Source organism: Ranitomeya imitator, chromosome 1, assembly GCF_032444005.1.
Source record: "Ranitomeya imitator isolate aRanImi1 chromosome 1, aRanImi1.pri, whole genome shotgun sequence".
In the NCBI taxonomy this organism is placed as follows: Eukaryota; Metazoa; Chordata; class Amphibia; order Anura; family Dendrobatidae; genus Ranitomeya; species Ranitomeya imitator.
In genome coordinates, this window is record NC_091282.1 from 26,822,172 (window position 1) to 26,846,414 (window position 24,243).

Consider the following 24,243-nt stretch of genomic DNA (forward strand, 5'->3'; position numbering starts at 1 on the left):
AATTATGTATTAATATTGAGGTCATATTTATTTATTTTTTCACTCATTGATGTAATGTCAGCTTAATTTCAGTAAGCTTTTAAATATATTTATATGTCACACGCCATTGGCGTCACTTGATATGCTAATTAGTTCCACACACACATAACCCTTACTCTAACTAAATTAGCGCATTATATCAACACTATGCATAATATATAATTTGCGTTACATACTTTTACACACTGCAATACACTTTTTATCTATACATTTTCACTTAGAATACTTTTTGTGCAAAACTACCATTTGTCCAGGTGGTGCACGCGCCCATCTGGGCACGAACTCGGACCGCGGTGGCCTCCGGTTCCTATGGCCCGCTGGAACGCATTGCCATCGTAGCCATGACGGCGCTGCTGTCTTAGCATTCCTACTACCGGCAGCCACGGGTCATCTATTGAGTGACGTGATCAAGGGGTGGCGCGCCGACATTCACCTGGCCAAATAACAAACTCGATGAGCATTATAGGCAGTCCCCATATAATTAACACACCAACACTCTGATTGGCTGACGGCGACACACCCCCTGAAGAAGAATACACGAAACGTGCGTTGGGGTGGCGGGAAACACCATCAGCTCCGCACTAACAAGCTGGATTCCACACCTGAGCACTTACTGCTATAGGTAAATCTGCCTGCTTTACAACCTTTTACCTGCACTACGTTATGTTAAGGTCTTTATTGTTCATTTAACATAGGCACTTGTACCTTTTGTTCTTCTGGCATTTTGCCTTAAATTAGACCAGGTAGTGTGGCAATTTAATCCATATACTTCAATGGTGGATAAACCTGCTGTTTACGACTCGACACTATCCAGCTAAAACTATTTGCACACTTGCTGTTGATATTATATCTGCAGTGACTGATGCTGCTTCCCTCACACGAAAAGGCACCTTGCTGAATTTTGTGAATCTTATATACATGTGTTTTTTAAATATATTTTCAATAAAATTTTTTTTTTTTAAACAAACACATTAATAATAGTGGTTATTGCTATATGTCCCCTACTATGTGTTAGTTTTGGGGCATATTGTTGGATTCTAGATGTTTATAATATACCATAAACTTATTTTGGACTATATTGGTTGATAAGGAAATAGACACCTCGCGACTTCAGGTATAGAGAAAGTAAAGTTTACTTAAGTAAAGTCACACAGTACGTAAACCAAACATAATGGTATCAGGCTCCCGATTCGACACCTCCAGAAGGGTACCACCCAGTGGACCCCAAGGCACCAAACGGATCACCGAGGCACACATAGGCGGGACATCAGGACACAGGCAGGACATCAGGGTACACGAGGTCATCAGGACGCAGGCAAGACATCAGGGTACAGAGAGGACTTCAGGGTACAGAGAGGACTTCAGGGTACAGACAGGACATCAGGACATCTGGACCCAGGGTCACCGGCAGACATCAGACAGGAGTCGTTCGGTTCCGGACATCCGACACGACCTACAGGCACCACCAGAGACATCAGGCTCCTAGCTCCAGACAGCGGTCATCAGGTTCCAGACTGTGGTCTTCAGGCTCCGGGCATCGGACCTAGGAAGGAACACAAGTGGGATGGTGCTTGATCCGCAGGATTGCTGGGCCTGCCAGGAGCTAGCACCGCATGGTATTCAGAGCACAGGGTAGATGCTCAGCAGAAACACTGGTTACAAGAGACTCAAAGTCACTGGGTGCGAGGCTCCAGACGCAGAGGGATTCCAGGAACATAATCACAGCAGACACAGTTCAGACATGTTCAGGTACAGGATAATGGATTCGGGCCTGGATATACCGCATCCAGGACAGGCGCAAGAGCACGACAAAATAGGAATCAAGGCAAGGACTTTGGTACCAAAACATAGACAGGAGAGGTGCAGGAACACAAACACACATAGCAATGTTCAGGAGCTTTGTGAGTCGCTCAGGCCCCACCCATAGGGCAGGGGAACTTTATATAGGAGCTGCCCCTCAGCAATTGGCTGGGGACAGCATTTCAAGTACACACACTAACCCTGATAAAAGCAGGGAAGGTGTAGCACAAACAGAAACCATTACAGCACAATCAGTGCAGGAACTGTGGCTTAGGGCACCAGGCAGTGACTGCATGCCAAGACACACGTGGAAACTCATGCACCAGCTGCAAATGACCTCGCAACCCGCGGACAGCTTCCACAGCGGCAACCAGGGACCGCACAAGCGGATGATCATGCAGCAGAGCAAAGACCTAACCACCCATGTACGGATACGCAGCAAAGCAGGGAACTGAGAAGGCTCCATACAGGTAACAGCCAACAGTATCCCAGCTCAATTAGGAGGAAAGGAGCAAAGGGTTAAAGCAAAGACATGCATTGTCACACCGAAAACCAGATACAAACAGAACGGCAGGACAGGACCTATGTCAGTTATAGAGGGCCTGTGTCAGTTGTAGAGGGATTGTGGCAGTTGTAGAGGGATTGTAGCAGTTGTAGAGGGATTATGTCAGTTGCAGAGGGCCTGCGTATTGAGCAGAAGCCATGTTATTGAGCAGTGGCTATCATTTAAGCAGTGCAAACATGTTGTACCTGTGTCTGTTGTCACAGTCAGAGTGATTATGTCAGTTTCATGGGGCCTATGTCAGTTGCAGAGGGCCTGTGTCAATTTCAGAGGGATTTAATCAGTTTCAGAGGGATTGTGTTAGTTGCAGAGGGTTTTTGTCAGTTGCAGATGGCTTGTGTCAGTTACAAAGGACCTGTGTCTGTTGCAGAGGGCCTCTGTCAGTTGCAGAAGGCCTGTGTCAGTTGCAGAGAGCCTGTTTTAGTTGCAGAGTGATTGTTTCAATTGAAGAGGGATTGTGTCAGTTACAGAGGGCTTGTGTCAATTGCAAAGATATTGTGTTAGTTGCAGAGGGATTATGTCAGTTGCAGAGGGCCCGTGTAGTGAGAATAAGTCATGTTATTAAGCAGTAGCTAGCAGAGAAACAGTGCAATCATGTTGGACCTGTGTCACTTTCAGAGGGATTGTGTCAGTTTCAGAGGGCCTGTGCCAGTTGAAGAGGGATTGTCAGTTGCAGAGCGATCATTTCAGTTGCAGTAGGCTTGTGTCAGTTGCAGAGGGCCTGTTTCAGTTACAGAGGACCTGTGTTAGATGCAGAGAGCCTGTGTCAGTTGTAGAGGACCTGTGTTAGTTGCAGAAGGATTGTGTCAGCTGCAGAGCGCCTGTGTCAGTTGCAGAGGGATTGTGTCAGTTGCATAGGGATTTTGTCTGTTGCAGATGACCTGTGTCAGTTGCAGAGGACCTGTGTCACTTGAAGATGGATTGTGTCAGTTGCAGATAGATTGTGTCAGTTGCAATGGACCTATGTCAGTTGCAGAGGGATTGTGTCAGTTGCAAAGGGTCTTTGTCAGTTGCAGATGACCTGTGTCAGTTGCAGAGGACCTGTGTCACTTGTAGATGGATTGTGTCAGCTGCAGAGGGATTGTGTCAGTTGCAGAGGGATTGTGTCAGTTGCAAAGGGACTTTGTCTGTTGCAGAGGACCTGTGTCAGTTGCAGATGGATTGTGTCAGTTGCAGATGCATTGTGTCAGTTTCAGTTGACCTATTTCAGTTGCAGAGGGCTTGTGTGAGTTGCAGAGGGCTTGTGTGAGTTGTAGAGGGCTTGTGTGAGTTGCAGAGGGTTTGTATCAGTTATAGAGGGCCTGTGTCAATTGCATAGGGATTGTGTCAGTTGCAGAGAGCCTGTTTCAGTTGCAGCGGAATAGTTTCAGTTGCAGAGGGATTGTGTCAGTTGCAGAAGGATTGTGTTAGTTGCAGAGGGATTGTGTCAGTTGCACAGGGATTGTGTCAGTTGCAGAGGGATTGTGTCAGTTGCAGAAGGATTGTGTCAGTTGCAGAGGACCTGTGTCAGTTGCAGATGGACTGTCAGTTGGAGATGGAGTGTCAGTTGCAGTTGGCCTGTGTCCATTGCAGAGGGCATGTGTCACTTTCAGAGTGTTTGTATTAGTTGCAGAGAGACTTTGTCAATTGCATAGGGATTGTATCAGTTGCAGAGAGCCTATATCAGTTACAGAGGGATTGTTAGTTGCAGAGGGATTGTGTCAGTTGCAGAGGGATTGTGCCAGTTGCAGAGGGCCTGTGTCAGTTGCAGAGGGATTATGTCAGTTGCAGAGGGTCTGTGTCTGTTGCTGAGGACTTGTGTCAGTTGCAGAGAGCCTATATCAGTTACAGAGGGATTGTTAGTTGCAGTGGGATTGTGCCAGTTGCAGATGGCTTGTGTCAGTTTCAGAGGGCCTGTGTCAGTTGCAGAGGGATTATGTCAGTTGCAGAGGGTCTGTGTCTGTTGCTGAGGACTTGTGTCAGTTGCAGAGAGCCTATATCAGTTACAGAGGGATTGTTAGTTGCAGAGGGATTGTGTCAGTTGCAGAGGGATTGTGTCAGTTGCAGAGGCATTGTGCCAGTTGCAGATGGCTTGTGTCAGTTTCAGAGGGCCTCTGTCAGTTGCAGAGGGATTATGTCAGTTGCAGAGGGTCTGTGTCTGTTGCTGAGGACTTGTGTCAGTTGCAGAGAGCCTGTTTAGTGAGCAGAAGCCATGTTATTGAGCAGTGGCTATGAGATAAGCACTACAAACATGTTTGTGTGTGCGAAAGTTTACAGAGGGCATATTGCTTCTGTAACTGTCCTGGGGCATAAAAGGGGACATAGAGACCGTTTAGTGGCCTTGAGAGAACATAGGATCTAGGGAAGCAGGGCGAATGCATGCTGCCTCAAGTAAGTGTAACTGCCAATGTAACCATGGACAAGACCTGAGAGAGTGCAAGCATGTGCTTCCTGATCTAGTCAAAGCAAGGTGTGAGATTCAGCTACTAATCAACAAAGGAACAAGTCATGCACCTATGTGCACTCTCTGCTGTCCAGAGAATCCCGGAGTGTCTATCAGCCATATTATTATTATTATTTATTATTATAGCGACATTTATTCCATGGCGCTTTACATGTGAGGAGGGGCATACATAATAAAAACAAGTACAATAATCTTAAACAATACAAGTCATAACTGGTACAGGAGGAGAGAGGACCCTGCCCGCGAAGACTCACAATCTACAAGGGATGGGTGAGGATACAGTAGGCGAGGATACAGCTGGTCATGCAGCGGTTTGGTCGATCAGCAGTCACTGCAGGCTGTAGGCTTGTCGGAAGAGGTAAGTCTTCAGGTTCTTTTTGAAGGTTTCGATGGTAGGCGAGAGTCTGATGTGTTGTGGTAGAGCGTTCCAGAGTAGGGGTGATACGCGGGAGAAATCTTGTATGCGATTGTGGGAAAAGGAGATAAGAGGGGAGTAGAGAAGGAGATCTTGTGAGGATCGGAGGTTGCGTGTAGGTAAGTACCGGGAGACGAGGTCACAGATGTATGGAGGAGACAGGTTGTGGATGGCTTTATATGTCATGGTTAGGGTTTTTTACTGGAGTCTCTGGGCAATGGGGAGCCAGTGAAGGGATTGACAGAGGGGAGAGGCCGGGGAATAGCGGGGGGACAGGTGGATTAGTCGGGCAGCAGAGTTTAGAATAGATTGGAGGGGTGCGAGAGTGTTAGAGGGGAGGCCACAGAGCAGGAGGTTAGAGTAGTCGAGGCGGGAGATGATGAGGGCATGGAATAGGGTTTTTGCAGATTCTTGGTTTAGGAATGTGCGGATCCGTGAAATATTCTTGAGTTGAAGGCGGCAGGAAGTGGAAAGGGCTTGGATATGTGGTTTGAATGAGAGATCAGTGTCAAGGATTACCCCGAGGCAGCGAGCTTGTGGGACTGGGGAGAGTGGGCAGCCGTTTACTGTAGTGGATAGGTTCATTGGGGGGGTCGCGTGAGATGGGGGAAAGACAATGAATTCTGTTTTGTCCATGTTAAGTTTTAGAAATCTAGCGGAGAAGATGGATGAAATAGCGAATAGACATTGAGGGGGTCTGGTTAGTAGGGTGGTGATATCTGGTCCAGAGATGTAGATCTGTGTGTCATCAGCATAGAGATGATACTGAAAACCATGAGATTCTATGAACTGTCCCAGGCCAAAGGTGTAAATGGAGAAGAGCAGGGGCCCTAGAACTGAACCATATCCTCCTTCTTCTCCTCTCGCTTCCTCAATCTCAATGTAGACCAAACCAAACTCCTCATCTTTCCCCCATCTCACGTATCCCCCCTACCTGATCTGTCTATTATGGTAAATGGCATCATGCTCTCTCCCGCACCTGAAATTCGCTGCCTCGGGGTAACTCTCGACCCTGTTCTTCAAACCGCACGTCCAAACTCTTGCCACCTCCTGTCGCCTCCAACTCAAAAATATTGCCAGAATCCGTTCCTTCCTCAGCCCACAATCTACTAAAGCTCTTGTGCATGCCCTCATCATCTCCCGCCTAGATTACTGCAACACCCTCCTCTGTGGACTCCCCGCTATCTCTTTTGCATCGTTCCAGTCTGTCCTCAACTCTGCTGCCCGGCTAATCCACCTCTCTCCTCACTACTCCCCTGCTTCTCCCCTGTACAAATCCCTCCACTGGCTCCCAATTCCCCAACGAATCCAGTTCAAACTACTAACACTGATTTACAAAGCCATCCACAACCTGTCTCCTCCTTATATCCCTGAACCAATATCCCAATATCTTCCCTCACATAATCTTTGATCCTCCCAAGACCTCCTACTCTCCTCCGCACTTATTTGTTCCTCACACAACCACCTCCAAGATTTCTGCCGAATATCCCCCGTTCTCTGGAATTCCATGCTTCAACACATCCGATTATCCACCACCCTCGGATCCTTCAGATGGAACATGAAAACCCATATCTTCAGGAAAGCCTACAGCCTGCAATAACTGTTCTGCCGCCTCACCACCACCCAAGCTGCCGCCTCACCACCACGAGCTGTCACCTCACCATCTCAGTCATTGTAAATTTGTTTACTGTAAACGATATCTATAACTCTGTGCGTAACCCCTTTCTCATGTACAGCACCATGGGATTAGTGGTGCTATATAAATAAATGATAATAATAAAGCACCTGAAGTAGCTAGTCGGCCAAAAGCAGGTAGAAGAAACTAGTGATCCGGGAGGGTACCGACTGGTTATACATGTGAGGACAAGGGCCTGGGGTGCACGTTCAGGAGGTGCCAGTCTCCTGTTGATAGCGGGCATTATAGGCCGCCTGCGTATCAGTGAGTAGACCTTTCCCAGTGCGGGTATATCTCCCAGTGTGGAGTCTACTGGAGCAAGGCTATGATCTGGGATGAGTTAATTATGTAACTTCTACATTTCGGTAATTTTTTAATGAGGACAACTACAAAGACATAAATAAGTGACCCCTTGATGTGCAGCCTGCCAGTCCACTCAGCCCTCCAGACTAATCCCATCACTTCTTACCCATCATGAAATATCCTGACCTGAATAAATCACATGTTATTAGCACATTACTGACAGTCGTACGCTCCGGCTTTGATTTCAGTTTTCTGCTTGTCTGGCCCAGCAATATCTCCAAAAACAAAAATGTGTTTGCACGGAGCGCTTTACCGCATTCTAACCAGTAAGTTGCTTTTGAATTGTGTATCCGAGGACAGGAAAGTGGTTGGTTGAGTTGGCGAATGCCTAGGGTGCCATAGGGATGACGTGCCTACTGCCAGGGGAGGAGCAGGCATTAGTTATGTGCGGATGCATGGAGTGACTTTTTGTGTTAGTCCTCCTGTATCTCAGGTACATTACATTGCAAACATTTTCGATTCCCTCTCCTCCCCAAAACTGAGCAAAAAGCAATCATTAATTTATATTTATGTACTCAGAATTAATAGGATTAAAACACAGAGATCACTCCACAGAAAAATGAAGCTTCATCAACTAACTACGGTAACTAAATAAAGTGATTACTTTTCGGATATGAAAACACAAAAATAAATTGTATTTATTTACTTATTTATTTATTAATTAACAATTTTGTCCTGCATAGAAAGTTCTGAAATTTTGCAAATCACTTTATCTGGAGATTTGTATTTATTCCTGTAAAAAATTGCACGTAAGTGGCTTCCAAACCCTCGGCTTTTGGCTGTAAATTTAAGGTCATTGTCTGTCTGCAGAATAAATTTGGAGCCCATCAGACGTATCTGCCTGGATTTCTCAGCATTAAGGACACACTTAAACTTGACAAAATCGCCAACTCCTGAAATGCAGCCACAAACTTGCAAGACCCTCCACCATGCGTCACCGCACAGTAGATGAGTGTAGCTGGTCCCCCTGGTTGCTCTCAGTTCTAAGCTGATGGCACTGATGGACATCTTCCAGTTTTGAAGGGAAGAAAGCATGTTGGGTCCTTCATCCTTCTGAGGCTGGCCACTGCATCTAAGGTTCTTAACATTACCCATTTTTTAGTGCTCCTGTAGGGTTTGAACAGCACATCTTGAAACCTCAGTCTGTTGTGAAATCTTTGGCTAGGGGCAAAATTGCAGATGCAGTATAACTACCTTGTGTCTTGTTGGTGTGCTCAGTCTTGTTATGGTGTATGACCTGTGACATGAAACTGTTTTCCACAATCCCATCTTAGTATCAGGTTTTAATGCTAAATTGACTGATATTTGGACTGTTCGTATTTCCCTCTACTTTGACTAAAGCTTCAGTTTCATCTGCTGATAAACACCACCAGAGCACAATGCGGCCCCCACCATGCCTCACTGTGGGGATGATGATTTTCTGGTGATGCATAGTGTTGGCTTTGCCCCCAAAATATCTATTGGAATTATGGCCAAAAAGTTAACCTTTGGCCTCATCAGACCATAACACGTTTCCACGCGCTTTTGGCAAACTTGATGTACAATGTGGCAGAACATAGCCGGACTTGAATGTTTTTCTTTGTAAGAAAAGGTTACTGGCTTTTGCCTGATCCCACAGGCTGGACATATGAAGAATAGAGGAGGTTGCAGTCACATGCAGGACACAAACAGGACTTGCCAGAAATTCTTGCAGCTCCTTAAATACAGCTGTTGGCCTAATGGCTGTACTTCTTTTATTTTCAGCAATTATTAAATGACGTCCAGTCTTAGATAATGTGACAGTTCTTCAAACTTTTCGCCACTTTTGATGACGTTTTAATAGTACTCCATGGTAGATCTAATGCCTTGGAAATCATTTTGTACCCTTCTCTTGACTAATAACTTTTAACACTAAGATCCCTTGCTGTGTTGTCAGCTGTTTATAGACCAAAAAATGTCAGGAAAATCTTCCTGGAACAGAAAAACTTTCTACGAGGTTACTCAAAATCCATGTAAATAATGTGATCTGTGTATTGACTACTATTTAAAATAAGAATAAATGTGATCGGCTCATTCTGAACACAACCTCATCCCCAATTATAAGAGGGTGTTCACATTATTATAATATTGTCATTTTTATATCCCCTCAAAATAATTTATTTTGTTTCTCAATGCATTTGTATAGATTATGGGAGACATAAAAAGTGGGAAAAAAAAATGAAATTATTTTTCTAGGTGTGATTTTTTTCAAATGCCTGGCATTTTAACAGGGGTGTGTAGACTTGTGGAGGAGGAAGTAGTCTAGGCTGGGCCTTGTAATCAGAGTGAATATGGCAATAGTTAAAAAAAAAAAAGGAAAACGTGCATCAAAAAATGATTAAACAGTTGGTATTTTTTGATGACACATTCTCTTTAAATCAAACCTATTTTATTATTATTCTATTATTTAATCCCACATATTTTATTATTATAATTTATATTATTATTATTATTACTGTTATATATATATATATATATATATATATATATATATATATACTGTATATACAGTATATATATATATATATTTATTTTTTTTCTTCTACAATACTCTAGTTACTATAATAAGGACATGTATAAAAAAAAAACCAGCCAAACATTATTATCCGAGCTCAAAACATAAAAAAAAGATTGAATCATCGCCAGTACAAAATTGTGAAAAAGTACTAAAATTAAAATTGAACTTTGTTGCAGGAAAAGCTTAATATATTTTATTTTTCTCTGAATTTTGTGTTTGTATTAAAAAAAAATATATAAAATGTCTCCAAATTCTAAAATTGCAAATAAAACAATATAAAAGTATTAAACAATGAAATATTTATAAAATCCAGAATAGAAGAATCCAAACAATGGAAAGTTTCAGTATAAAATGTATCAGTCTCAGCAAATCTCCCGGAGGAGCCGGCGAGCGGTGGCAAAACCTCAACGTCCGCTGTGATTCTTCCATAGAAGGATATGGAGCCGCTTCCTCGCTAAACATAAAAGAAATCATCCAAGACAAACCAGATGTAAATTTCCTATATTTTTATTATTTTATAGATCTGTAAAGCTCGCCAAGATTTATTTTTTCCCAATAGAGTAGCAGGAAATTTATTACATATGTTAAATTAATTTTGTAAAAATAGACAGTTCTATTTTGGTTATTTCCTACCCTCTCTCCTCCCCCCCCCCCCAAAAAAAAAATAAATAAAAAAAATTCCTATAATATAGAAGCTTAATCTGGCAAATGTGTGATGTGTGCAAGTCATAGAGGATATAACATCTCAATAGTCTGGGTCTAGTTGTTCCAATTATTCGAAAAAATAACATTTTGGTCACTTGCAGAATTATTGACACCCTCTCACAGGGGTGGATCCAAGATTAAATCTAGGGTTGAGGTTTATGAAAAAAAAAAACATTCAACAATGCAAAACAATGTCAACTCAAGGTAGCAAAAAAAAATGGCACAAATGAACACTTGCCCTACCAAAGTACAATAATAGTGGTCGGATGGAAGGTGTACAGGACGGGTCTGCAGAGGATATAAAGCTGATCACAATATGGTCCTATTACATCACGAGGGACATCTGCTCTGATTGTAGAACTTCTACCTTTTCTTCTCCATCTGACCCAGAACTTCATGACCATTTCTCCCAATGATGAGTTGACTGTCTAGACATCTTTGGTCTATACCAACACAAATAAATTTAAATCCCAGACAGTCCCCAAACCAATCTAGACCTCAGACCAGAACCTTAAACAAATTGAGAGCCCAGACTTAATCCTAAGGATAAAATCAAATCCTTAATCGTTTTACGTTTGGCTATGTTCTGCTGATCGCAGTCTTCTCGATGATCTGAACATGTTTTGCACGAGATCTCGTATATAGCCACTTTCCTATATTTCAATGACTTTTCTATATTTGGCTATGTTCTGCTCTTCCTAAACTTCTTGTTGATCTAGACAAGTCTTGTATATGGCCCTTTTCCTATATGCAGTGACTTTTCTACTTTTGGCTACGTTCTAGTTCTTGAAGGCTTCTGGACATGTCTTGTATATGGCCGCTTTCCTACAGGTGCTTCTGAGAAAATTAGAATATCATCAAATGTTAATTTATTTCAGTTCAATACAAAAAGTGAATCTATATTATATAGAGTCATTACACACAGAGTGATGTATTTCATGTGTTTATTTCTGTTAATGTTGATGATTATGGCTTACAGCCAATGTAAACCCCAAAGTCATTATCTCAGTCAGCGCAGCCGTCTACCAGGAAATTTTAGAGCACTTCATGCTTCACTCTGCAGACAAGCGTTTTGGAGATGGAAATTTCATTCTCCAGCAGGACTTGGCCCCTGTACACACTGCCTAAAGTACCAATACCTGGTTTACAAGCAACAGTGTCACTGTGCTTGATTGGCAGCAAACTCACCTGACCTTAACCCCATAGAGAATCTATGGAGTATTGTCAAGAGGAAGATGAGAGACACCAGACCCAACAATGCAGACGAGCTGAAGGCTGCTATCAAAGTAACCTGGGCTTCCATAACCCCTCAGCAGTGCAGCAGAGTGATCACTTAAATTCCACGCCGCATTGATGCAGTAATTGATGCCAAAGGAGCCCCGACCAAGTATTGAGTGCATTTACTGAACATACATTTCAGTAGGACAACATTTCAGATTTTAAAATCATTTTTCAAGCTGGTGTTATATTCTAATTTACTGACATAATAACTTTTGGGTTTTCATTGGCTGTAAGCCATAATCATCAACATTAACAGAAATATACACCTGAAATACATCACTCTGTTTGTAATGACTCTATATAATACTGTATATGAGTTTCACTTTTTTTCTGAAAAGGAGAAATGGTCAAAATTAAAAAAAGAAAACCCCAGTGCTTTCAGACCTCAAATAATGCAAAGAAAACAAGTTCATAATCATTTAGAAACAACAACACTAATGTTTTACCTCAGGAAGAGTTCAGAAATTAATATTTTGTGGAATAACCATGATTTTTAATCACAGCTTTCATGCGTCTTGGCATGCTTTCCACCAGTCTTTCACACTGCCTCTGGTACAATAATGTCAGCCGTTCTTCTTTCTTTGATGGCTTGTGATTATCCATCATCCTCCTGATTACATTCCAGAGGTTTTCAATGGGGTTCAGGTCTGGAGATTGGCTGCCCATGACAGGGGTTTGATGTGGTGGTTTCTTAATTTTTGCCAGATCTGTATGTATTATTTTTCTACATTTGGCTCTGTTCTCCTCCTCTAAGGCTTCTGGACATGACTTGTATATGGCCACTTTCCTATATATAGGTGACTTTTCTACACTTGGTTCTGTTCTTCTCCTAGCAGGCTTCTGGACATGTCTTGTATATGGCCGCTGTCCTATATATTGATGACTTTTCTAGGTTTGCCGCTGTCCTATATATTAATGACTTTTCTAGGTTTGGCTATGTTCTCCTCCTCGCAGGCTTCTGGACATGTCTTGTATATGGCCGCTGTCCTATATATTGATGACTTTTCTAGGTTTGCCGCTGTCCTATATATTGATGACTTTTCTAGGTTTGGCTATGTTCTCCTCGCAGGCTTCTGGACATGTCTTGTATATGGCCGCTGTCCTATATATAGATGACTTTTCTAGGTTTGGCTATGCTCTTCTCCTCGCAGGCTTCTGGACATGTCTTGTATATGGCCGCTTTCCTATATATTGATGACTTTTCTAGGTTTGGCTATGCTCTCCTCGTAGGCTTCTGGACATGTCTTGTATATGGCCGCTTTCCTATATATTGATGACTTTTCTAGGTTTGGCTATGTTCTTCTCCTCGCAGGCTTCTGGACATGTCTTGTATATAGTCGCATTCCTATATTTTGATGACTTTTCTACGGTTGGCTATGTTCTTCTCCTCACAGGCTTCTGGACATGTCTTGTATATGGCCGCTTTCCTATATATTTATGACTTTTCTAGGTTTGTCTATGTTCTCCTCGCAGGCTTCTGGACATGTCTTGTATGTGGCCGCTTTCCTATATATTGATGACTTTTCTAGGTTTGGCTATGTTCTCCTCGCAGGCTTCTGGACATGTCTTGTATATGGCCGCTTTCCTATATATTGATGACTTTTCTAGGTTTGGCTATGTTCTCCTCACAGGCTTCTGGACATGTCTTGTATATGGCCACTTTCCTATATATGGATGACTTTTCTACTGTTGGCTATGTTCTTCTCCTCTCAGGCTTCTGGACATATCTTGTATGTGGCTGCTTTCCTATACAGTATATTGATGACTTTTCTAGGTTTGGCTATGTTCTCCTCGCAGGCTTCTGGACATGTCTTGTATGTGGCCGCTTTCCTATATATTGATGACTTTTCTAGGTTTGGCTATGTTCTCCTCCTCGCAGGCTTCTGGACATGTCTTGTATATGGCCGCTTTCCTATATATTGATGACTTTTCTAGGTTTGGCTATGTTCTCCTCGCAGGCTTCTGGACAAGTCTTGTATGTGGCTGCTTTCCTATATATTGATGACTTTTCTAGGTTTGGCTCTGTTTTTCTCCTCGCAGGCTTCTGGACATGTCTTGTATATGGCCGCTTTCCTATATATTGATGACTTTTCTAGGTTTGGCTATGTTTTCCTCACAGGCTTCTGGACATGTCTTGTATATGGCTGCTTTCCTATATATTGATGACTTTTCTAGGTTTGGCTATGTTCTCCTCGCAGGCTTCTGGACATGTCTTGTATATGGCTGCTTTCCTATATATAGATGACTTTTCTACGGTTGGCTATGTTCTCCTCGCAGGCTTCTGGACATGTCTTGTATATGGCCGCATTCCTATATATAGATGACTTTTCTAGGTTTGGCTATGTTCTTCTCCTCGCAGGCTTCTGGACATGTCTTGTATATGGCCGCTTTCCTATATATTGATGACTTTTCTAGGTTTGGCTATGTTCTCCTCGCAGGCTTCTGGACATGTCTTGTATATGGCTGCTTTCCTATATATTGATGACTTTTCTAGGTTTGCCGCTGTCCTATATATTGATGACTTTTCTAGGTTTGGCTATGTTCTCCTCGCAGGCTTCTGGACATGTCTTGTATATGGCTGCTTTCCTATATATAGATGACTTTTCTACGGTTGGCTATGTTCTCCTCGCAGGCTTCTGGACATGTCTTGTATATGGCCGCATTCCTATATATAGATGACTTTTCTAGGTTTGGCTATGTTCTTCTCCTCGCAGGCTTCTGGACATGTCTTGTATATGGCCGCTTTCCTATATATTGATGACTTTTCTAGGTTTGGCTATGTTCTCCTCGCAGGCTTCTGGACATGTCTTGTATATGGCTGCTTTCCTATATATTGATGACTTTTCTAGGTTTGGCTATGTTCTCCTCGCAGGCTTCTGGACATGTCTTGTATGTGGACGCTTTCCTATATATTGATGACTTTTCTAGGTTTGGCTATGTTCTCCTCGCAGGCTTCTGGACATGTCTTGTATGTGGCCGCTTTCCTATATATTGATGACTTTTCTAGGTTTGGCTATGTTCTCCTCCTCGCAGGCTTCTGGACATGTTTTGTATATGGCCGCTGTCCTATATATTCATGACTTTTCTAGGTTTTCCGCTGTCCTATATATTGATGACTTTTCTAGGTTTGGCTATGTTCTCCTCCTCGCAGGCTTCTGGACATGTCTTGTATATGGCTGCTTTCCTATATATTGATGACTTTTCTAGGTTTGGCTATGTTTTCCTCGCAAGCTTCTGGACATGTCTTGTATGTGGCCGCTTTCCTATATATTGATGACTTTTCTAGGTTTGGCTATGTTCTCCTCGCAGGCTTCTGGACATGTCTTGTATGTGGCCGCTTTCCTATATATTGATGACTTTTCTAGGTTTGGCTATGTTCTCCTCGCAGGCTTCTGGACATGTCTTGTATATGGCCGCTGTCCTATATATTGATGACTTTTCTAGGTTTGGCTATGTTCTCCTCCTCGCAGGCTTCTGGACATGTTTTGTATATGGCCGCTGTCCTATATATTCATGACTTTTCTAGGTTTGCCGCTGTCCTATATATTGATGACTTTTCTAGGTTTGGCTATGTTCTCCTCCTCGCAGGCTTCTGGACATGTCTTGTATATGGCTGCTTTCCTATATATAGATGACTTTTCTATGGTTGGCTATGTTCTTCTCCTCGCAGGCTTCTGGACATGTCTTGTATATGGCCGCATTCCTATATATAGATGACTTTTCTAGGTTTGGCTATGCTCTTCTCCTCGCAGGCTTCTGGACATGTCTTGTATATGGCCGCTTTCCTATATATTGATGACTTTTCTAGGTTTGGCTATGCTCTCCTCGTAGGCTTCTGGACATGTCTTGTATATGGCCGCTTTCCTATATATTGATGACTTTTCTAGGTTTGGCTATGTTCTTCTCCTCGCAGGCTTCTGGACATGTCTTGTATATAGTCGCATTCCTATATTTTGATGACTTTTCTACGGTTGGCTATGTTCTTCTCCTCACAGGCTTCTGGACATGTCTTGTATATGGCCGCTTTCCTATATATTTATGACTTTTCTAGGTTTGGCTATGTTCTCCTCGCAGGCTTCTGGACATGTCTTGTATGTGGCCGCTTTCCTATATATTGATGACTTTTCTAGGTTTGGCTATGTTCTCCTCGCAGGCTTCTGGACATGTCTTGTATATGGCCGCTTTCCTATATATTGATGACTTTTCTAGGTTTGGCTATGTTCTCCTCACAGGCTTCTGGACATGTCTTGTATATGGCCACTTTCCTATATATGGATGACTTTTCTACTGTTGGCTATGTTCTTCTCCTCTCAGGCTTCTGGACATATCTTGTATGTGGCCGCTTTCCTATACAGTATATTGATGACTTTTCTAGGTTTGGCTATGTTCTCCTCGCAGGCTTCTGGACATGTCTTGTATGTGGCCGCTTTCCTATATATTGATGACTTTTCTAGGTTTGGCTATGTTCTCCTCCTCGCAGGCTTCTGGACATGTCTTGTATATGGCCGCTTTCCTATATATTGATGACTTTTCTAGGTTTGGCTATGTTCTCCTCGCAGGCTTCTGGACATGTCTTGTATGTGGCTGCTTTCCTATATATTGATGACTTTTCTAGGTTTGGCTCTGTTTTTCTCCTCGCAGGCTTCTGGACATGTCTTGTATATGGCCGCTTTCCTATATATTGATGACTTTTCTAGGTTTGGCTATGTTTTCCTCACAGGCTTCTGGACATGTCTTGTATATGGCTGCTTTCCTATATATTGATGACTTTTCTAGGTTTGGCTATGTTCTCCTCGCAGGCTTCTGGACATGTCTTGTATATGGCCGCTTTCCTATATATTGTTGACTTTTCTAGGTTTGGCTATGTTCTTCTCCTCGCAGGCTTCTGGACATGTCTTGTATATGGCTGCTTTCCTATGTATTGATGACTTTTCTAGGTTTGGCTATGTTCTCCTCCTCGCAGGCTTCTGGACATGTCTTGTATATGGCCGCTTTCCTATATATTGATGACTTTTCTAGGTTTGGCTATGTTCTCCTCCTCGCAGGTTTCTGGACATGTCTTGTATATAGTCGCATTCCTATATATTGATGACTTTTCTAGGTTTGGCTCTGTTTTTCTCCTCGCAGGCTTCTGGACATGTCTTGTATATGGCCGCTTTCCTATATATTGATGACTTTTCTAGGTTTGGCTATGTTTTCCTCACAGGCTTCTGGACATGTCTTGTATATGGCTGCTTTCCTATATATTGATGACTTTTCTAGGTTTGGCTATGTTCTCCTCGCAGGCTTCTGGACATGTCTTGTATATGGCCGCTTTCCTATATATTGTTGACTTTTCTAGGTTTGGCTATGTTCTTCTCCTCGCAGGCTTCTGGACATGTCTTGTATATGGCTGCTTTCCTATGTATTGATGACTTTTCTAGGTTTGGCTATGTTCTCCTCCTCGCAGGCTTCTGGACATGTCTTGTATATGGCCGCTTTCCTATATATTGATGACTTTTCTAGGTTTGGCTATGTTCTCCTCCTCGCAGGTTTCTGGACATGTCTTGTATATAGTCGCATTCCTATATATTGATGACTTTTCTATGGTGGGCTATGTTGTTCTCCTCACAGGCTTCTGGACATGTCTTGTATATGGCCGCTTTCCTATATATTGATGACTTTTCTAGGTTTGGCTATGTTCTTCTCCTCGCAGGTTTCTGGACATGTCTTACATATGGCCGCTTTCCTGTATATTGATGACTTTTCTAGGTTTGGCTATGTTCTTCTCCTCGCAGGTTTCTGGACATGTCTTGTATATGGCTGATGTGCAGATCGGGGGGAGTCTACTCTGATGACATTCATCGCGATGGCAGATACTTCTCACTCCTTACTCAGTCTGCTGTAAACAGAGGGGATTGTGCCTCCTTCTTGTATTACACAGCTTGACCCTGGGTTAAAGATTTGGTAAATCGTGCCTGAGTGAAAAGGAGAAGAAAAGCCACGAGTGCAAAAAAAAAGAGGCTGGAGAGAGATCTGTGTTTTCGTCTATCTGCCCCAGACCACGCTCCATTATAGACTAGTACAAAGCTCGCACAAAGGCCGCCGGAGCTCGCACAATGCTGCTGATCACAGGCTGGCACTTCAGCAAAAAGGCTTCACCATGGAGCAGGCGGCTGCACGCCGCAGAGGATGCCGTTTTATGGGCTTAGCTAATGGTCATACTGAAGTATGAGGCAAAAACAACTGCAAATGTCTCATCATGGAAAGTATGAACTCCACAAAATTGTCGCCTGCAGAATTTACATCACATTTATAGTTCTGAGCGCTCGAATGATGAGTCTTTATGGCATATTGTTCTAAGCTATACTTTAACATTTTGTAATCTCTCTTCCGACAGCATCGGACTAATTTGTGGGCGATCAGCAGACACGAGGTAACATGGCAGAAATGGGAAACATACAGGGTAATGGCAGACACTGTGAACTATCCATCGGGTTATAGGAAGCTATTTCCAGCCCCGAATTCTCGAAATAGAGACTCCAGAACCCCTAAATGCAGAATCCATCAATGAATAATAATATTGGCTTCAGACAAAATCTGACAAAGAATACGGACCCCAGACCAGACCCATAAACTATATAAAGACCCTAGACAAACCCCCAACATGAATACAGACCCAATACCAGACCGTAAATGACTACAGACCCAAGACCAAACCCCTAAACTAATATAGACCCCAGACGACTAAACTGATATAGACCCCAGACCAGAACTCAAACTAATATAGACCCCAGACCAGACCACTAAACTATATATAGACCCTAGACAAACCCCCAACATGAATACAGACCCAATACCAGACCGTAAATGACTACAGACCCAAGACCAAACCCCTAAACTAATATAGACCCCAGACGACTAAACTGATATAGACCCCAGACCAGAACTCAAACTAATATAGACCCCAGACCAGACCCCTAAACTATATATAGACCCTAGACAAACCCCCAACATGAATACAGACCCAATACCAGACCATAAATGACTACAGACCCAAGACCAAACCCCTAAACTAATATAGACCCCAGACCACTAAACTGATATAGACCCCAGACCAGAACTCAAACTAATATAGACCCCAGACCAGACCACTAAACTGATATAGACCCCAAGACTAGACCACTAAACTGATATAGACCCCAGACCAGACCCCCAAAATGAATACAGACTCCAGGTTAAACCCATTAAATAAACACAGACTTCAGACCTGATCTCCTAAACAAATACAGACCCTAAGCTATACATCCTAAATACAGACCCCAGACCATAACCCTAAATATGACTCAAAACCAGTATCCCTAAATAAATATGCACCCCAGTCCAGACCACTAAAGAAACACAGACCCTAGAGCACACCCCCTAAATAAATACAAACCCCCAGATCAGACTCCCTTAAATATATACAGATCCTGGGCCGGACCTCTATGTACCTATATATGGACGACTCTTCTACATTTGGCTATGTTCTGCCCTTCGCAGGCTTCTTGCTGATCTGATCTGGGCACCGGGATCTATATGAGTAAATCACCCAGGGTTTGCATTCACATCTCTCAGTGCAGCAAGATATTATGCAGAGAACAGTCAAAAATTGTCATTGTCTGCTGCAGTCCTCCATAGACAGCAACCAAAATGACACAGCTCAGATTATAATGAAGTGAGCTATGTTATCTTGGTTACCTATGTAACGTGGCGTGTCTTCTTTCCCTTGCGGTTGACAGTATGGCCGGTCCTATCCTCTCTAGTGCTGACGCTCTGTAACTCCGGCCCAGGACAATCTATCTTCGTCTCACGTACTCACTCCTGTCCGGTCTCGTTACCTTCTAGAGTGATACACTCTGCAGCTTTCTGCTTTGTGTCCTCTCCCAGAACCCGTCTCCAGTAGATCACACTATCTCTTTCTTCCGGTCTCCTCTTACTTTAGGGACACCCCATGATTTAGGCCACGCAAAGTTAATTCAATTGTGATGTGGTCCCTTAAAAAATGGTTTTCTAAATTTTGTTGGAAAAATCAGAAGCTGCTGATCAATTTTTAACTCTTATAGCTTCCTATCAAAAAAAAAAAGTATGCTTTAAAAATTATGCAAATCTAATGTAGTTTTGCGTGATATAACTCTCTGGTTTAAGAACATAAGAATTAACCTCTTCCTGACACTGGACGTATCCATACATCCATGTCGCCCGATACTTTCTGACCTTGGACGTATGGATGCGTCCAGGCGATTTTGAGCGAACAGAGGCTGTGTGCACGCGATCTCCGCCGGGTGTCAGCTGATTCAGAAACCTGACACCTCTCATTTAAGCCCCCTAAAGTGAGCAGGCAGAGGAAAGACAGGCCCTCTGCCCTTGGATCGGTGCCCATGCAACATCATAGCGGGGGCCCAATCATTGCCATGGTCACCCGATGTCGTTATGATGACATCCGGGTCAGCAGGCACTAGCAAGATATTTAGATCATGCGCAGTGCGTGATCTAACTTGCATATGCAGAGCTGACAGGCTATAAAGATTGCTGAGCAATGCTTTATAACAGCGATCAGACTGCAGAAAGTGAAAGTCCCATAGAGTGACTAAGGAAAAAAGCTGAAAAAAAGGAAAAAAAAGACATAAAAATATTTTAAAAAAAATCACAAAATAATAAAAAAATATGAAAAATATATTCTACCCATAAATAAATATTTTTATGCAAAAAAAAAGCACACATATTTGGTATTGCCATGTCCGGAATGACCCGACCTATAAAACAGTCCCACCAGTTAACCCCTCCTGTGAACATGGTAAAAAAAAAAAAAACGAGGCAAAAAGTGATGCTTTATCGTCATACCGCCAAACAGAAAGTGGAATAAAATGCTACAAAATGACTAAAAACGTCATCTTGTCCCACCAAAGACAAGCTGCTATACAGCAGCAGGAAAACGAAAAATGTATAGCTCTCAGAATAAAGCGTGTCAAAATTTATTATTTTTTTTCTATAAAATAGCTTTTATTGTGTAAAAGCACTAAAGCATAAAAAATATGTAAATGGGGTATCACTGTAAAATTACACTGATCCTAAGAATAAAGCTGTTTTATCAATTTTACCACAAGCGAAACGGCATAACAAAAAAATAAATTTTGAACTGCTGGTTTTTGTTCATTCTGCCGCCCCCCAAAAATGGAATAGAAAGCATTCAAAAAATGTCATGTGCCCGAAAATGATAGCAGTAAAAATGTCAACTTCTCCCGCAAAAAAACAAGACGTCACATGACTCTGTCGGCTGAAATATGGAAAACTTATAGCTTTAAAAAAAGCGTCTTTTAGTGTGTGACAGCAGCCAAACATAAAAACCCGATATAAATCTGGTATCGCTGTAATCGCAACGACCAGAAGAATAAAATTGTCTAATCACTTATACCGCACGAGGGACAGTGGAAAAAACAAATAAAACCAATTCTTTACCTGCTATCGATTTGTTCATTCTGCCTCCCAAAAATCGCAGTATGGCCTTGGCTCACATTTATCCTGTGCTCTGCACTGAGCGCTTACATCGGGGTTTCCGTGTAAATCTCTGAAATATGTGATTTTGACGGAACCTCCGGCAGAAGATTCCCTATAATGAGGCAGATGGAGGCATTGTGGATGCTGTCTTGCCTATGATCCGGCGGTGTCTGTCTTTTTAGGTATTCATAAAAGTGCAGTCCACCACAGTTTTGTGCACTTCTGAACAGAAGGACACAGCTGAACAGAGGACAGATGGAGTCCAGAGTAACTTTGCTGAGTTATTATAGTGACTAGCTCCCTCGGAGGTTTCATCTGAAACACATCACTCGAAGATTTAGATGGAAACCCAGAGGTAAGTATTCAGAGTAGAGCACAGGATAAATGTGAACCCAGGTGCTATGTAAAATGTTTCCAACAAAAGCTTTTAATTAATCCACACAAAAAGCAAGTCCCCACTTAGGTCCATCATCTGTCATAGAAATTTAGGAAACTTCCATGTTACTGATATTACAAAGGCTCTGGGAAAGCAAAATGGCTCCTCGCCTCCAAGAAAATCCAGAGAATTCTGCAGTACTGTACAGACACATATGGGGTATTTCCACATTCAGCAGAAATTGTGGGACAAATTTTGGTGCCATTTTTACCCATTTCCCAGTGTGAAAATGTAAAATTTGGAACTAAAAATACATTTTGGTGCTAAAAACGTAATTATTTTTTTCTTTACAACACAATGGTATAAAATTCTGTGACACACTTGTGGTGTTAGTATGATCACTGCACTTCTAGATGAATTAATTGAGAGGTGTAGTTTGTCAAATAGCGTCTCTTATGGGGGGTTCTACTGTTCTGGCACCTCAGGGGCTCTGCCAATGTAACATGGCTCCCTCAAACCAGTCCAGCAAAATCTGAACTCCAATATGGTGCCTCTTCCCTTCTGAGCTTTGAACTGTGCCTCAAAAGTAGTTTTTGACGACATATGGGGTATATACGTACTAGGAGAGATTGCACTATAAATTTTCGGGTCCATTTTCTCTTGCTATCCATGTGAAAATGAAGAAATTTGGGGCTAAAACAACATTTTTTTGTGAAAAATATTTTTTCTTCATTTCTACAGATCAACGTTGTAAAATTCTGTGAATAATCTTTGGGTTCAAGGTGCTCACAACACATCTAGATAGATTTCTTCAAGGGTCAATATGTGGAGTTTTCCACTGTTTAGGCACATCAGGGGCTTTCCAAATGTGACATGACACGGGCACACCATTCCAACAAAGTTTGCATTCCAAAACGTCACTCCTTCTTTTCTGAGCCGTGTCGTGTGCCCAAACAGTAGTTTACCCCCACATATGGGTTATCTGCATGCTGAGGCAAAATTGCAAAACAAATTTTTCAGTTTATTTTATCCCATTCCCTTTTGAAAATAAAACATTTGGGACTAAAATAAATTTTTTGTGGGAACAATATGATTTTTCTTTATTTTCACGGTTCTACGTTTTCAACTTTTGTGAGTTCCCTGAGGAGTCTAGTTTCCAAAATGGTGTCACTTGTGGGGTGTTTCCACTGTTTAGACAGATCAGGGGTTCTCCAAATGCAACATGGTTCCCGCTATTTATTCCTGCAAATTTTGCATTCAAAATGTAATTTGGCGCTTCTTACTTTCAAAGCTCGGCAATGTGCCAAAACAGTAGTTTTCCTCCACATATTGGGTATTTACGCTTTCAGGAGAATTGCACAACAAATTTTATGGTGCAATTTCTCTTGTTACCGTTATGAAAATGCTAATTTTGGGGCTAAAAAAAGCATTTTTGTGGGAAAAATGTGAAGTGGTCCCTAAAAAAATGGTTTTGTAAATTTTGCTGTAAAAATGAGAAATCGCTGGTCAAATTTTAACCCTTTTAACTTCCTAACAAAAAAAAATTATGTTTCAAAAATTGTGCTGATGTAAAGTAGACTTCTAGAAAATGTTATTTATTAACTAGTTTGTGTGGCATAACTCGCTGGTTTAAGGGCATAAAAATTTTGAAAATTGCAAAATTTGCAAAACTTTTGCCAAATTTCCAGTTTTTTTTCACAAATAATCACAAGTCATATCAAAGAAACTTTACCACTATCATGAAGTAGAATATGTAAGAAGAAAACAATGTCACAATCGGTTGGATTTGTTGAATAATTCCTGAGTTATGACCTCATAAAGTGACAGTGATAAGAATTGTAAAATTCGTTCTGGTCATAAAGGTGAAAACAGGCTTCGAGGTGAAGGGGTTAAAGCAGAAGGCTCAGTACGTCTGACACGTCACTTTAAAGGGCGAAAATCATGTTTCCTATGAATTTGAGGTGGCATTTAAAGATTACATGAGCATACATAACATGAACGAAGTGCTGTAGTGTAATGGGCCCATGTACTGCCTGCATTTACCCCCAGATCAGTGCAGTAGACTAATGATCAGATGTGAGGAGAGAAGAAGCACACATTGGCCCTGCACTCGCTGAATGACTCTGAAGCCACAGAGGAATATTAAATGTCTGACATTCTGTCGCGCCTGATCACCGAGGTGTGAAATCTGGACAGCTGAAATATCCAACCCCAGACTGTAATGTTAGTATCAAGTGACAAGAGCTGCTCTACTGCATTGTTTGCTTCACCTGCTACACCATGCCCTGCTTCTCATTTCCCTGCTTCACTAAATCCTGCTTCACCTGTTTCCACTGCATTGTGCCTGCTTTACTGTATCCTGCTTCACCAGATGCACCCAGCCTGGCTTCATGGTACGCTGTCTCACCTGCTTGCCTCATCAAACCCTGCTTCACTGTAGATTGCTTCACCTGCTGCACTGAACTCCGCTTCACCAAATCCTGCTCCTCTGTATCCTGCTGCACTGAACTCCGCTTCACCAAATCCTGCTCC

The 24,243-nt window shown here is 42.3% G+C and overlaps 1 long non-coding RNA gene across 1 annotated transcript in view; it reads right to left on the minus strand.

Annotated features, from left to right (window-relative positions):
• Positions 1 to 1,158: 1,158 nt before the first annotated feature.
• Positions 1,159 to 24,243, minus strand: part of LOC138657583 (uncharacterized) — a 116,393-nt gene continuing 93,308 nt past the window's right edge. Inside the window, exon 2 of the long non-coding RNA XR_011317075.1 lies at positions 1,159 to 1,582. This is a non-coding gene — a long non-coding RNA (uncharacterized lncRNA). The remainder of the gene's footprint in view (positions 1,583 to 24,243) is intronic.